Source organism: Barbatula barbatula, assembly GCF_947034865.1.
Source record: "Barbatula barbatula genome assembly, chromosome: 24".
In the NCBI taxonomy this organism is placed as follows: domain Eukaryota; kingdom Metazoa; phylum Chordata; class Actinopteri; order Cypriniformes; family Nemacheilidae; genus Barbatula; species Barbatula barbatula.
Window position 1 is genome coordinate 14264788 of NC_136787.1, and position 12634 is coordinate 14277421.

General features: G+C 39.9%; 1 protein-coding gene across 1 annotated transcript in view; it reads right to left on the reverse strand.

The window, feature by feature from the left end:
* uvrag (UV radiation resistance associated gene) overlaps positions 1–12634 on the reverse strand; it is an 82632-nt gene that overhangs the window by 33839 nt on the left and 36159 nt on the right. The gene's annotated exons all lie outside the window — the stretch shown is intronic.

Below are 12634 nucleotides of genomic sequence, written 5' to 3' on the forward strand. Positions count from 1 at the left end.
GGCCAAAAAACAGTGGGAAAGTCCCTTTAAAATAAAGAGAATGGGCGAAAGGCTGAAGAATAAGACAGCAGACTGCACGCGAATATTCTGCACCCTCCACGAAGCTGCTCGTGCTAACACCTGACTACAGCCCCCTTATATCAGAGTACATCACTGCCCTGTTATTAAGGGCTTAGAGGCGGTACGAGAGAGAGAGAGAGAGAGAGAGAGAGAGGACAAAAAAGCCCCAAGCTTAACCACCTGTGATCAACAAAAACATCCCCACGTTAACCACAAAACTCCTCTGACACCACTTGTCAAGCTTGTTAAAACAGTGCGTGTGTGTTTGAGACTACATACCTGTGGACTGCGTTTATAAGACTGTCTCACGATTGCGAATGCAAAAAACGTTTAGTTATTCTTCCATACACTCAAGAGGTGAGGTCGTAGCCCCAGGGTCACACACGTTTAGCCTAAAGGCAGCAGGCACCTAGAACAAAAAGGTGCGAGTGATCTCGCAGAATTGTCTCTGTAATCCACGAGACCTTTTTGTCAGCGGCACCTGGGACTTCTGCTTTTAATCGCAGAAGAGTGGAGACAGCCTCAGCAATTCCCTTTACTTCCTGTCTTAACAATTTAATCTCTCTCGCTCTAACACACACACACTTCCACAGTTCCTGTACGACCCAGGGGGTGTAATCTCAAAGCAGGTGCATGCTTAAAACCCTCGCTGGACTGATGATACACACACATGCTCTATTTCACCACACCCGTCATGTCGTTTTTAATCCGAAGGAGCCGAACAAGGTACAGTTGTCTATCTTTTTCCAAACGCTGAGAAAACAATATCCTCACATGCGCCACCGAATTCCAGGGGACGACCACAACAAGCCTGCCAAGAATCACTTGCACACAAACACAGGCAAGCAGCCACGCAGAGTCATCTAACAGTGATTAATGAGCACTCTCTAGTGTGTGTGTGTGTGTGTGTGTGTGTGTGTGTGTGTGTGTGTGTGTGTGTGTGTGTGTGTGTGAGATCATACTGCTATGACTCTGGTTCACGGAGCACCAGGAATTTCTCGAGGGAATGTCCAGTCAAATATATAACACAGCAACAGGGGGCAGGAAGTGAGTGTGTGTGTGTGTGTGTGTGTATGCACACATGTACATATGTGAAAAAATATAGGCAGAGAGAAGTGGGGAGGAAATGAAAGTGGTTTTTATCACGATAGTAAATGTGAAGGTTTACAGTGAAGCCTGTAGACGTGCTCACTCTCACACTCTCATATGGCAGAATAACGCTCAAATTTACCCCACACCTAACAATAGGACCCTTTGGGGAGAAACGTACATCTCGCAAAGTCTTATAGATTTATGACCACAGGCAGTTCACGTTGCGTCTCATTTTGGTAACTCTGAATGACGTCACATATTTTTCTAGCATAGATTAGATGCCACTAGCCTGGCAAGCTTTAAAAGTCCAGTTTTTGTAATGTAGCGGTGAGGTGGCGAATTGCAACAAGCCTTTCACTTCACCCCTAAATTGTCGCTTTCGATTTTTTGCCGATTGAGATTATGCATTTACAAAACATGCTCTGTAGAGCAGTTTGTGCATTTAGGTCTACTGTAGAAACAACAAGCCAAATTTCATGCAAGGGGACCCGATGTGTATGTAGATAGAAATACCTCATTCTAAGGTAATAAAAACATAACGCTTCATTATGTAAGGTCTTTATACACCTCTGAAGACATAGTTATGTATATTATATTGTATTTCTGTCAATAGATCCTCCACAAAATGACACAGGAAAACAAGATTAGGAAATTGCACAGGATCTGAAACTGCATCAATGTGCAAGCATCAAAACGCCATGTGAGCTAGCCGCTAGGCCACAGCTCTCACATCTCTGTTGCACATTTGAATCAATGTTCCAAAAATATCTGTAAAAAAAGGCAAGAAATTAAAGTTTTAGCTTCCAGAAATGTATGTAAATAAGACGATAACTGACACCTCTAACCCTCTTCAATGAATATGTTGACTGCGCATCATTGTCGCACCTCAAACATGGGAGGTTATCAATAGCAGAGTCTTTATGTCTTTATTTCTCCAGTAAACGCTTGTGACTAAGAAAACCAACCGCAAGAAGTTTCCATGTTTCCACTAAGAACGCAGAGATTTGCAAAATCTCTTTCGCATGTTTGATCTGGAATGTTGGGACGATAAAAAATGGGTCTTGATAATTGAACATGACAGTAACACACATTCTTACTCGCCCACTCTTCTGAATGCTTCTGTCTTTATCTTTCATAGTATGTTAGTGAAAGAATTATGTGCAATATCATTCATTGGAGAGAAGAAGGAGAGAGAGGAGAGAAGTGAGAGGAATGAATGAAGATAAAAACTATCACAAGAAAAAACAAGACAAGAGGCGCAGAGGAGAATTGGAGGATAAGAGAAAAGACGATGAGATGTCGAAAACATCTTTGATGTCACAAGACGTTTACACGCACCTCGCATTCTTTCACCAAAGAAATCAGTTGTGTCTGACAGACTTGTCTTTCTCTAATGAACCCGAAGAGATGTTTCATACCACTGTATACCTGCATATGACTGAAATGACCACAAATATAAACTGAACTAGACTGTAGACCCAATTCCAGAGCTTCATTTAATATATTTATGTCAAGCTGTCGTCTTTATAGCCTGACCTCATATTTGCACAAGTCCAACCTCCACAAGTTTAATGCGATATTTCAAGTGCGCAATGACAGGACCAGTGTGCTCAGCCAAGACCACTCTAAAACAAACGCTACAGACCAATAGACTCTGAATTATCGCCTGCATTAAAACAACTGTAAACAGCAAGGCAACTACTTTCTACATCTTAACATCTTTTGATCTGAGAATTAAAGAGTAGTTCATCTTTGCTTGATAAATGCGAGTAAAATGAGACAGTGGATGTGTGGACCAGGTTTGGTTTATGAGAAGGGTACCGTCCTCTCCAAAAAGAGCTTTGACCTCAAAGAGCAGTCGGTGGCTTAAAAAACAAAGTGCTTTTCATTTTTGTTCCAAAAACATCGTGGCGAACTAAGTTACAAAAACAACTGTATAAATGTAATTGCATTAGATAACAAATCAAGAGGCACATTGCAATAACATTCTTACTACCATTTAGTTTGAAGCGCATCTGCATTTAAATGGAGCTCGAGCTTTTTTTTATAAACAAACTTGAATTGGAAACAAGGTTATTTTTAGTGGTTGTATAGTATCACTTCCTCTTGAGTTCACACAGGTTGCCCGTAGCAGAGTAACCACAGGTGTACTACATCACATTAACTATGGACATGCTCCACTAAGTGTGGCAACCAGAAAATGTCCAAATACTTTGTGCTAAAAAACAATTCCATGAACATGTCAACCTTACCATGAAAAAGGTTTTACTATGGTTACAGCACAGATATTAACATTTGGTGGATCAAATACCCATGTGAGATCTCTGCTCAAATCTCTAAAGCATTTATTTTATTTGTTGTTTTTCATAGTCAGGTAAGTGCCATTTTCAGGATTGTCAGATCCATAACGCTATATATTCCTCATAAATGGACACATGAATAGAGTAACAATTTTATGTTCTATAGAAGGGCATCCCTTCTCCATTGGGTATTATTGCTTCAAGATTGTGCATATTATTTCACAGAAATCCTACACAGTTGGTCGCCTCCCAAAAAACGCGTCCATTTTTTGTCACAACCATAACACATGTTTTTTCCCTTTTTTAAAATAGAAATCTTGTTCATAGACTGAACTTTTTAAGTTTAGACTCTATCAACAAGGGTTTAGTAAAATATAAACAGATGGTTCAATATATTCGTAACAAATTCGTTCTCAGAGCATTTTTATGTCACGTGCATAACGCAAAATGTCACGTCCATAACGTTAGAATTGCCCACATGCTTTGCATAAGCGTTTGCCTAAAAGTGTCCAGTATAACTTTCCCGGAAAGTTGATTTCCACACCAATTCCTCGGTTCTCGTTTATTTCTGCTTCGTTTATGTCCAAAACTGTAGCGTGTCAGTCTCAAACAACAGTTTTCCCTTTAAAATGCATCTAGAAGAAAGTTTAGAGGCACAACATAATAACTTTATAATACAGTAAAAGCGTTTCATTTCTGTTCTCTGACCCCGTTTCTGGTCTTAATTAAACACTTGCGGGAAAAAAGCACCTTGTTCTCTTACGCCAGCTCGTAAAGAAACTAAGAAGACAGAGCAAGTGACCCACAAATCTCTTCTGACCTTTTCAATACAAACACACACACACACACTTACTTTGAAGAACACAAAAATGGAATAAGTTACAGCAAGGACTATCAGCCCATTAAAATAGCATGGTGGCAGATGCTCAATGTAATCGTTTCTCTCATATTGAGAGTTACAGCTACGGCTGATTTATACGGCGAGTGCCACCATTAGCCCTGACAGTTTGGAGGCAGGTGTTTGTTTAAAAGCGGCTGGCTTGATTTATGACCCCCTGCTTTTGAATCTGTGCATTAACAACTGTAGTTATATGTGGAATGTTCAGTCTTCCTCTGGCGAATGAATGAACAAACGCGCGGGGAAAGAAACTGCATTTGTGTGGGAAGTGTGTTAATATGCACGATCAGAAAAGCGGCGATAAGCATTTAGTGTGCGAGACGGAACGAATGAGGGATAGCTGTGTTAATGCATAAATACAGACTGATCACACAAGAGACAAGAGGTAAGAGAAAGTAGAAAAGCAGAATTAGGATGACACAGTATGGAGTATCATAGGAGCCATATTTGGCAAGAGTACAGTATACATTAACGTTGGTCATTCGGAGTGCCTCGGAACAAATTTCGGACCTACGCTCCATCATTTCTGACCACCCACCCGACAGCAAAATGCTGTAATATTCCCTTAACTTTCATCAAAGCCCAGACACAACAACTTAAGAAACCGAAGACCTCTGCTGGTCTGGAAAACTGTGGCTATGCAGCTCTATGACAAATGTTCCTGAGGACCAAAGACAGATCTAAACATTACCCAAGAATATGTTCTCAACAAACAAGAACATTTGTGTGGCAGATGAAATAATACATACAAAAATACAATGATCTTTTAAAGGTGCTGTGTGTAACTTTTTGGACGATCTCTTGACAGCAATGCAAAATATTATACATAACCATGTCTTTAGAGGTGTATAAAGACATGGTTGAAGCGATATGTTTTTATTACCTAAGAATGAGCAATTTCTTTCTACGTACACGCAGGTCACCTTACATGGAATTCCCCATGTTGTTTGTACAGTAGCCCTAAAAGGACAAACTGATCTACAGAGCACATGTAAATACGTTTATCTCCTTCGGCAAAGAAGCAAAAACGCAACGACATCGGAGTCCTGTGTCAACCACCATGGTGTTTAGAAAGGAATGGGGAAGGGTAGAGTGAGCCATTGGCAATTCACAACCTCACCGCTAGATGCCAATACATTTCATACACTGGACCTTTAAAACATGAACGCAAAAACAATCTCAATGGAAAAACCCGTTAAATTATCTGCCAGATGTATCTGAACAACACCCAGGGACATCTTTTCAAACAACAAGGACGGCAGAATCTTCTGAAAATAAACTGACCAATCAAACGTTGATATTTGAAATAAGAGACTGTTCCAACAATCACAAACAGGTGAAGTAGCTGTCCAGTACATCACCCAGTGTATAATTTTTAATCTGACTCTTCAACACGTGCTCGATGATGGAGGCGATTTGGACCTCGAGACATTAACAAGAGTTCAGTGATTGAAAAAAAGCATGGAAACATGACGTGGTCCATGCAAACATGAGAGCGTTTACATTAAATCATTGAGCGGACGCTTTCATCTGAACGGACTTACAAATTAGGAAAGTCACAAGCCATTTATCATACAGGATCTAAAAATATAAGCAGAACCACAAAAAAAATCAAGCAGCTTAACTATTTAACTATTCAGGAACAGAGAACGTGAAAGAAGTTCTGGATTCATTCTGGGAAAATAAGATATTGTGATGCTGGATACAGATCAGTTCCAGTCGGTCTCTGTCCTCAATGGCTTTATCAGTTACATCAGACTCATTCTGACAGATCCAGTAATTGTAATTGATGAAAGCCAAAATTGACAATTACGATTCATTTTCGATTAATTGCACAGTCCTACCCCAAGACCTGAATAAAAAACCGACTTCCCACTGTCCTCATAAAATATAAATCCTTTTGTCATAAATCTGTCCAACTCACCAAAACATAGTTTGATTGTGTATAAAAACTTGCATCTTATATTAGCAATTGCGTTTGGATGTAGAAAAATGTACTTCTGTCAGGCCTTGAAATGAATGTGTATTTCATCTTAACGGGCATGAACAAATGCTCCAAAGCCTTTCAATAATTCCCCTTGACTTTCAGCTCACGGTTCCCTCTTTTTTCTTCCCCGACTCAGCCCGAGCCTCACCGTCCTGGAGCCCAATCTGACAGGTTGGCGTCTTGAGCCTGTGGTGCAATGTGTCAATCCCTACTTCCATTTTTTACGCTTGTCATAAAGCTCTTCTGAAATGTAGATAGCGCCATCGTACAGTTCCCTATAAAAGCTCATATGAGACGGAGGCTTGAGTTTAACGGGCCAAACTCTGGACTCCATCACCGGAGCACATCTGGATCGCATCTCCTGGACTCTCTTAGCTCTGTGGCAATCAGGCATGCCGAAACAGGGTGGAAGTGTAGAAACGTGGGTGCAATGTGTTGTTAAAGTCCATTGCATTGCAAGAATGCATCTGGGGGGCTAAAGTACCTTCTTTAAAGATTACAATGAATGCTTTGGTGGAAGCATGTGTATACAGTGTGTGTGTGTGTGTAGGTGCGTCCCTGTGTGTGAATTTTGCGCAACATTAAGTAAAGAGGAAGGAACAAATAGATAGTAGACCCAAAATAATAATGGTCACATCATTTGGTCACAGATGAAGCATCCCAGGTGTGGAAGGAGGAGGGACCAGCAGTACAGCACTCTGAGATTGTAGGACTCGGAAGCCATTAATCCAACATGAAAGGGGAAAAGAGGAAAGGGCTGGAGGAAATGGCATTGGTATTGTGGTCATAGCTGCTAATCTTAAATGTATACCCCTAATCCCAGGTAGGGATGACCCTGGATCCATACATTTACAGGGATACCATTCCAGCCCTGCAGTTTGGGTCACTTTGGATCAAATTTGAGCATAATTACGGATAAGGACATGACCGAAAGTTTTTAATGAGTGGCAAAGAAGATTGTATGGTGAAAATTATAGTTTTACAGGGAAACAGGGATTCATCACATTTCATTTATGAGCCAGGTGGGTCAATATTACAGGAAATTTAAAGGTTAACTGGATGAGGTGAAGCAATTTAGGAAGTTGTAAAAGCAAGAAAATGTGGAAATCGTTTGAAATGTTATTTAGACACGGTGCAACATAGCTATAGGAAAAGTACTGTATATAAAAATAAAAGTATGGAACCGCCTAGATAGCTAAATGTTCTATAGCACATCCACAGCGAATTAGGTATCGCATAAGGTTTAAAACAGCCGTAGCATAGTAAGTTTGTCCATTTAAGGTCCAGTGTATGAAATTTAGCAGCATCCAGCGGTAAAGGACCCCTCCCTTTCGAAGCACTACATAGACTGACACAGCTTTAAGATGAGGTATTTACGCGCTCTGTAGAGCGGTTTGTCCATTTAGGGCTACTGTAGAAACAACATGGCGAATTCCATGTAAGGTGACCCGTGGTGAATGTAGATAGAAATACTGTAGCTCGTTTATGTAAGGTCTTTTTGTACACCTCTGAAGACATAGCTTTGTTCTGTATATTATATTGCATTTCTGCAAAAGGATCCTCCAAAAAAGGTCCTTTAAGCCTCATAATCTGTCCAAGAAGGCAAGAATTAAGAGTTCAGATGAGATTTAAAATTTTGAACAGTGACAATACAACAAAAAAGTATTTCAAAAGACCAGATTAAGTAGTTAATAGGGAATTTAAGAACGCTGAAGCTCTGAAGATAACAATTTAACTTCAGTAAGTGATAGAACAGAAAAAGGTCACAATTTCATAGCCTCTCTCCAACATCTCATTTATCACGGACCAGTTAAGTCTTGTCCTACAGAGCAATGTCAACAGTGCCAGGTTATCAAAAATGAAGAAATAATTCTTTATTTGTGTCCAGCTATCTAGCTCCATGCGTTATCATAGGTCAAATTCATTACTTTAAGTCAAGTTTACCTTCTATGGGTATCGTTCACGATTCTCCAACGACTGACTAATGTGATTATCACCAAAGAAAAAAGGTCTGCCTGCACCTCATCTTCATCACAACCCTGATTTTGACAGTTTTATAAGGGGCCGAGTGAAGCATTCAGCAGGATGCACCGTGTCTACAGTCACATCATTTTGGTCTGTGTATACACAGCCTAGGTGACGGGATGAAGCCCTAAACACAGTGAGGGAGGTGAGATCCGAAGGTCAGAGGTTGTTCCGGCTTATGGGCCACCTCAACGACACCTAGACGTGAGCTAGAGGCTGTGTGAAGCTGATGTGAGATGATGTATAGATTGTGGGAAACCAACAGACTGAATCGATCATCGTAGTTTGATTGAAGAAAGTCCCAACAAGATAAAAAATTACTGGTATTACTATCTACGTTTTTTGTGAGTGGATGCAGCAAAATCACAAACAAAAATGGCCGGAAACACCCCTACAAACATCGCTTGCTGCCGCCCTGCTTTTTGTGAATTACCCAATAAAGTTTGGCATCTATGTAAAGCTTAAAATTTCCACTTTCGGATTCATCTATTCTCCACAACGTCATTACAGCGGTAAGGCAATAGAGTGCGTTAACAAACCTGTTTCTACTTAGCAACGGCCTGGTACAGCGCCTCTTATAGACAACTTTAAAAGGCAATTTTTAAATTTTTTGCACCCTCAGACTTCAGATTTTTTCAGAAGTTGTATCTAAACAAACCATACATTAAATTATTAAGCTTTCAGATGATGAAAATAAATTTTTTATCCAAGCCAAAAAGAATAACTGTGCAATCATACTGACTGTGAATACTTTAAGGACAACAGGCCAAGAAGAAAAGCAATACAATAAGTACAGTTACAAAAGTCTCTGGCTTAACTGCAAGAGATAAATGGGCCGCCATGATTTACAGACCACTGACTCTAGCTTGGAGAACACCCACTATACAAACCTGAAAGCGTCCCGTAAAGGACATACAAAGAGGCCAAGACGTGTAGAGATAGAACTGACAAATGAACACGAGACCCAGCGAGGCCAAGCTAGAGATAGAGAAGATGATTTAAAGCGTATATCTGTCAGGCGTAAAGCTGACACAATGTTAAACAACGACACTTCAGAGCTGATTACAGCTCATAATACCGTAAATTATGGTGTGTGGAGGTCACAGGGTCACGCTAAGAAAGGGGATAATGGGACACGTTGCAGGCCCGGCTCGTGCAGAGTTAATTACGAGGGCCACATAGGTCCCACTGTTCTCTTTCGCCCTGTTACTCATGCTCAAATGAGTTTTGGAGTCCGACTTCTGAAGGCTTGGACCTTCATCTTCTCAGCGCCACCTGATTCATCTACAAACACACACACACGGGGCGGTAAACGGCCGGGCAGTCTCACCCCAACACAGCTGCCGCTAATGGTTGTGCGTTGGCCAGCCTTCGCACAAACAAACGTTCACAAACGCAGGTCAGTCGGAGTGTGTTCCGATTGTTATTTGACTTTTTAAATGTGCTGTCTGTGAACCTTGTAAAGGCTTGTGCTTCTCATGAGCTCTGTGGATCGCCGGTCTTTTGTGTTACATTATTGTTGCTGAGGGTTTAGAAGATGTTTGAAGTATTCGGTAAGTTGGAAGTCCTAGATCACCGACGAGTGCTGTAGCCTCCAGATCTGAACACTTTGCATTGGACGTAAATGAAAATGGGATTTGGCGTGAGTAATGTGTACGTTTAAAGCTTAATCTGAGCCAGATGCAGGCAAATTACATCAATATACATCACAAATGTCCATCTCCACAATCCGGTGCCCAATCTGGCCTGTTCTACACTTTGCCACCAAAGACAAGAGGGTTCTGGGATAGAATTTTTTTTAAATTAAAATAAATGACATAATAGATATACAAAGAACTCAAGTTGGGCTTGAATAGATATACAAATCTAGCTCAAATACTTCACAGATTCACTCCGAAATAAAATTCATGGCTGTCAATTCACATCATTTTAAGAGTAGAGCTGCATCGATACTAAATTTCTCCACAGACACCGATAGATGATTCGGAAATATACAGATTCTAAAGATTAAATCAATATTTCGTTACTTTCTTAATGTTATTAATAAAAAAAATGACTTAATATTGAACATTTGTTTCTTAAAATGTTTTATATACAGAGCACAAATTCATTGCATTCACTTTTCTGTCCTCTCTTGACTGACAGGATATACCTGCCCGGATCATCGACTGTTTTAAACTAAAATATTATAGTATAATATAAAATGTGTATAATATAAATTGTATAATATATAAAGGTGCATCTCTATTTCTGAGGATATATGTTTGAGTAGCATTAGATTAAAAGATTAAAATGTAAGCAAAATTACTTTGGCAGTTTAATTGTGATAAAAATAGGTTTACTTCAAGTCAACTACTATAAAGCCTTAAGAAGAACAGCCTGATGTGATGTGAATTGCGGTTTCAATTTTGTACTCATTGCACAGCAACTTCAACCATTTATTTTTACATTTCTCTTGAAAAACAACATTTTAAAAAATATCATGCGTGACTTGGCTGAAACAAATTGTATTATTCAGGCTTTATATAAGATTAATCACATTTTTAACAATAACAAACACATAGCAATAAAAAAACTAGTAATATGTGAGCTATTTATGTTTGTTTACGAGCAAGTTATGTTATAATAAGATCCATTACATCAAAGCCTGGCTCTAAAGTGAATAGAAACTCCAACCAGTTCTGAGATCATCTCATCCACCCTCCCCACCTTTTCTTTTTCACGTATAAACTGCTGAAATCAGACATTTATCCCACATCAAATGTAAAGCACGCTATCTAGACAGCTGCCATTCATAAATGCGGCTCATCTAATTATAACAATCCAAATTTATTGTGAGTTTCATTAAGGGGCTTTTCGTCACGTGCGGAACGCAGGAATGCGATACCTCTCTGGGCACGGGAGCCATAGACATGCAATCGAAACAGACCAGCAAACCTCTTTTCTTGGATCGCTTCTGCTTAGTTACAGCACCAAAACATAGAAAAACTATAATTTCAACCGGGTAGCCAGAGCCGTAATTGCAGTGCCCACATGTTCTGGTATTAAAATGTCAGGGTCTCCAGACCCTAAAGGCCAAGCCTGAAGAATATGCATCTGTCTCCATGACAACCGCATGACACGCACACAAAAAGTCGACAAATTACAAGCATCTTCGCACATGCCAAAGTAAAAATACACTCTGAAGATGCAATTTGGCCTGAAACTATGAAGATTAGGGGAGAATGAATCTGTGGTAGATCCATCAAGCGTGGTGGTTTCTCGAGTTGTGCAAGAATCTAATGGGATGATGAAAGCCTCTCATGCTACGTCGTAAAAGGAAACAAGCTTGTTCTCAACCGCACGATTTATAAACGTGGACACAGGGTGCAGATCAAAGAGGAAACTGTTTACAAACATGTTTTGACAAATTGACTCCATCAATAATGAATACAATATCTAAACAAAATTGTTTTGGAAAGTGTCGCAAAAATGCCAACACGATCTCATGGGAACTCGTAACTACGTATTTTACGTGAATTCGTACGAACATATTTGTATGTTTTAATTTGTTTTGCTTCTGTGCCATTGACGTTTAGGGGTGGGGCTTCAGTAATGCTTTTTAAAAATAATCGTATATTTTTGTGTGCAATTCACATCGTACGAATTCACACGAATAAGCCACCTCGTAAAAAAGTGACGCATTACCTTGGGATCAGTTTGGCCACGCGAGTGCGAGACTGGTTTGCGATATTTCTCGATTCCTATGCAATTTTGCTATTATTGATATGAGCAATAGGCATTAGGTTTAGTGACTTACACATTAGACACAAAAACTCGCAACCAAACTACAGCAAAACACATCACAAGACTCTTCAAAGGCTGTTATCTCCCAAACTGCAGCAGACACAATAAATCTGCAGAAAGAGAGGATGAGATGAAAAGATGAATGAAAGAAGAGTTATAGAGGGATAGATGAAAGAGACCAGGGGCTCGAGGGACAGGACGAAGTACATGAAAGTCAGAACCCTGCAGCGCTAAACTAGCGTTTAATTCCGAAAGGGCCCTAAACCAACCTTGAACACACACAATGAAGCAGACAGAATGTGTACCGAATCAGACAGTTGTACAAATGACATACACGTACGCCACATAAATATGACCCGGTTACAGGAAGAAAACCTTAAGCACGCAATTCGTAAAATAAATCAAAGTATGCTTACATATTTGGGTCCGAGAAAACTAACAAAATGCCAAACAGATAAATGAAGCGTTTATTTCTGGTAAATTAAT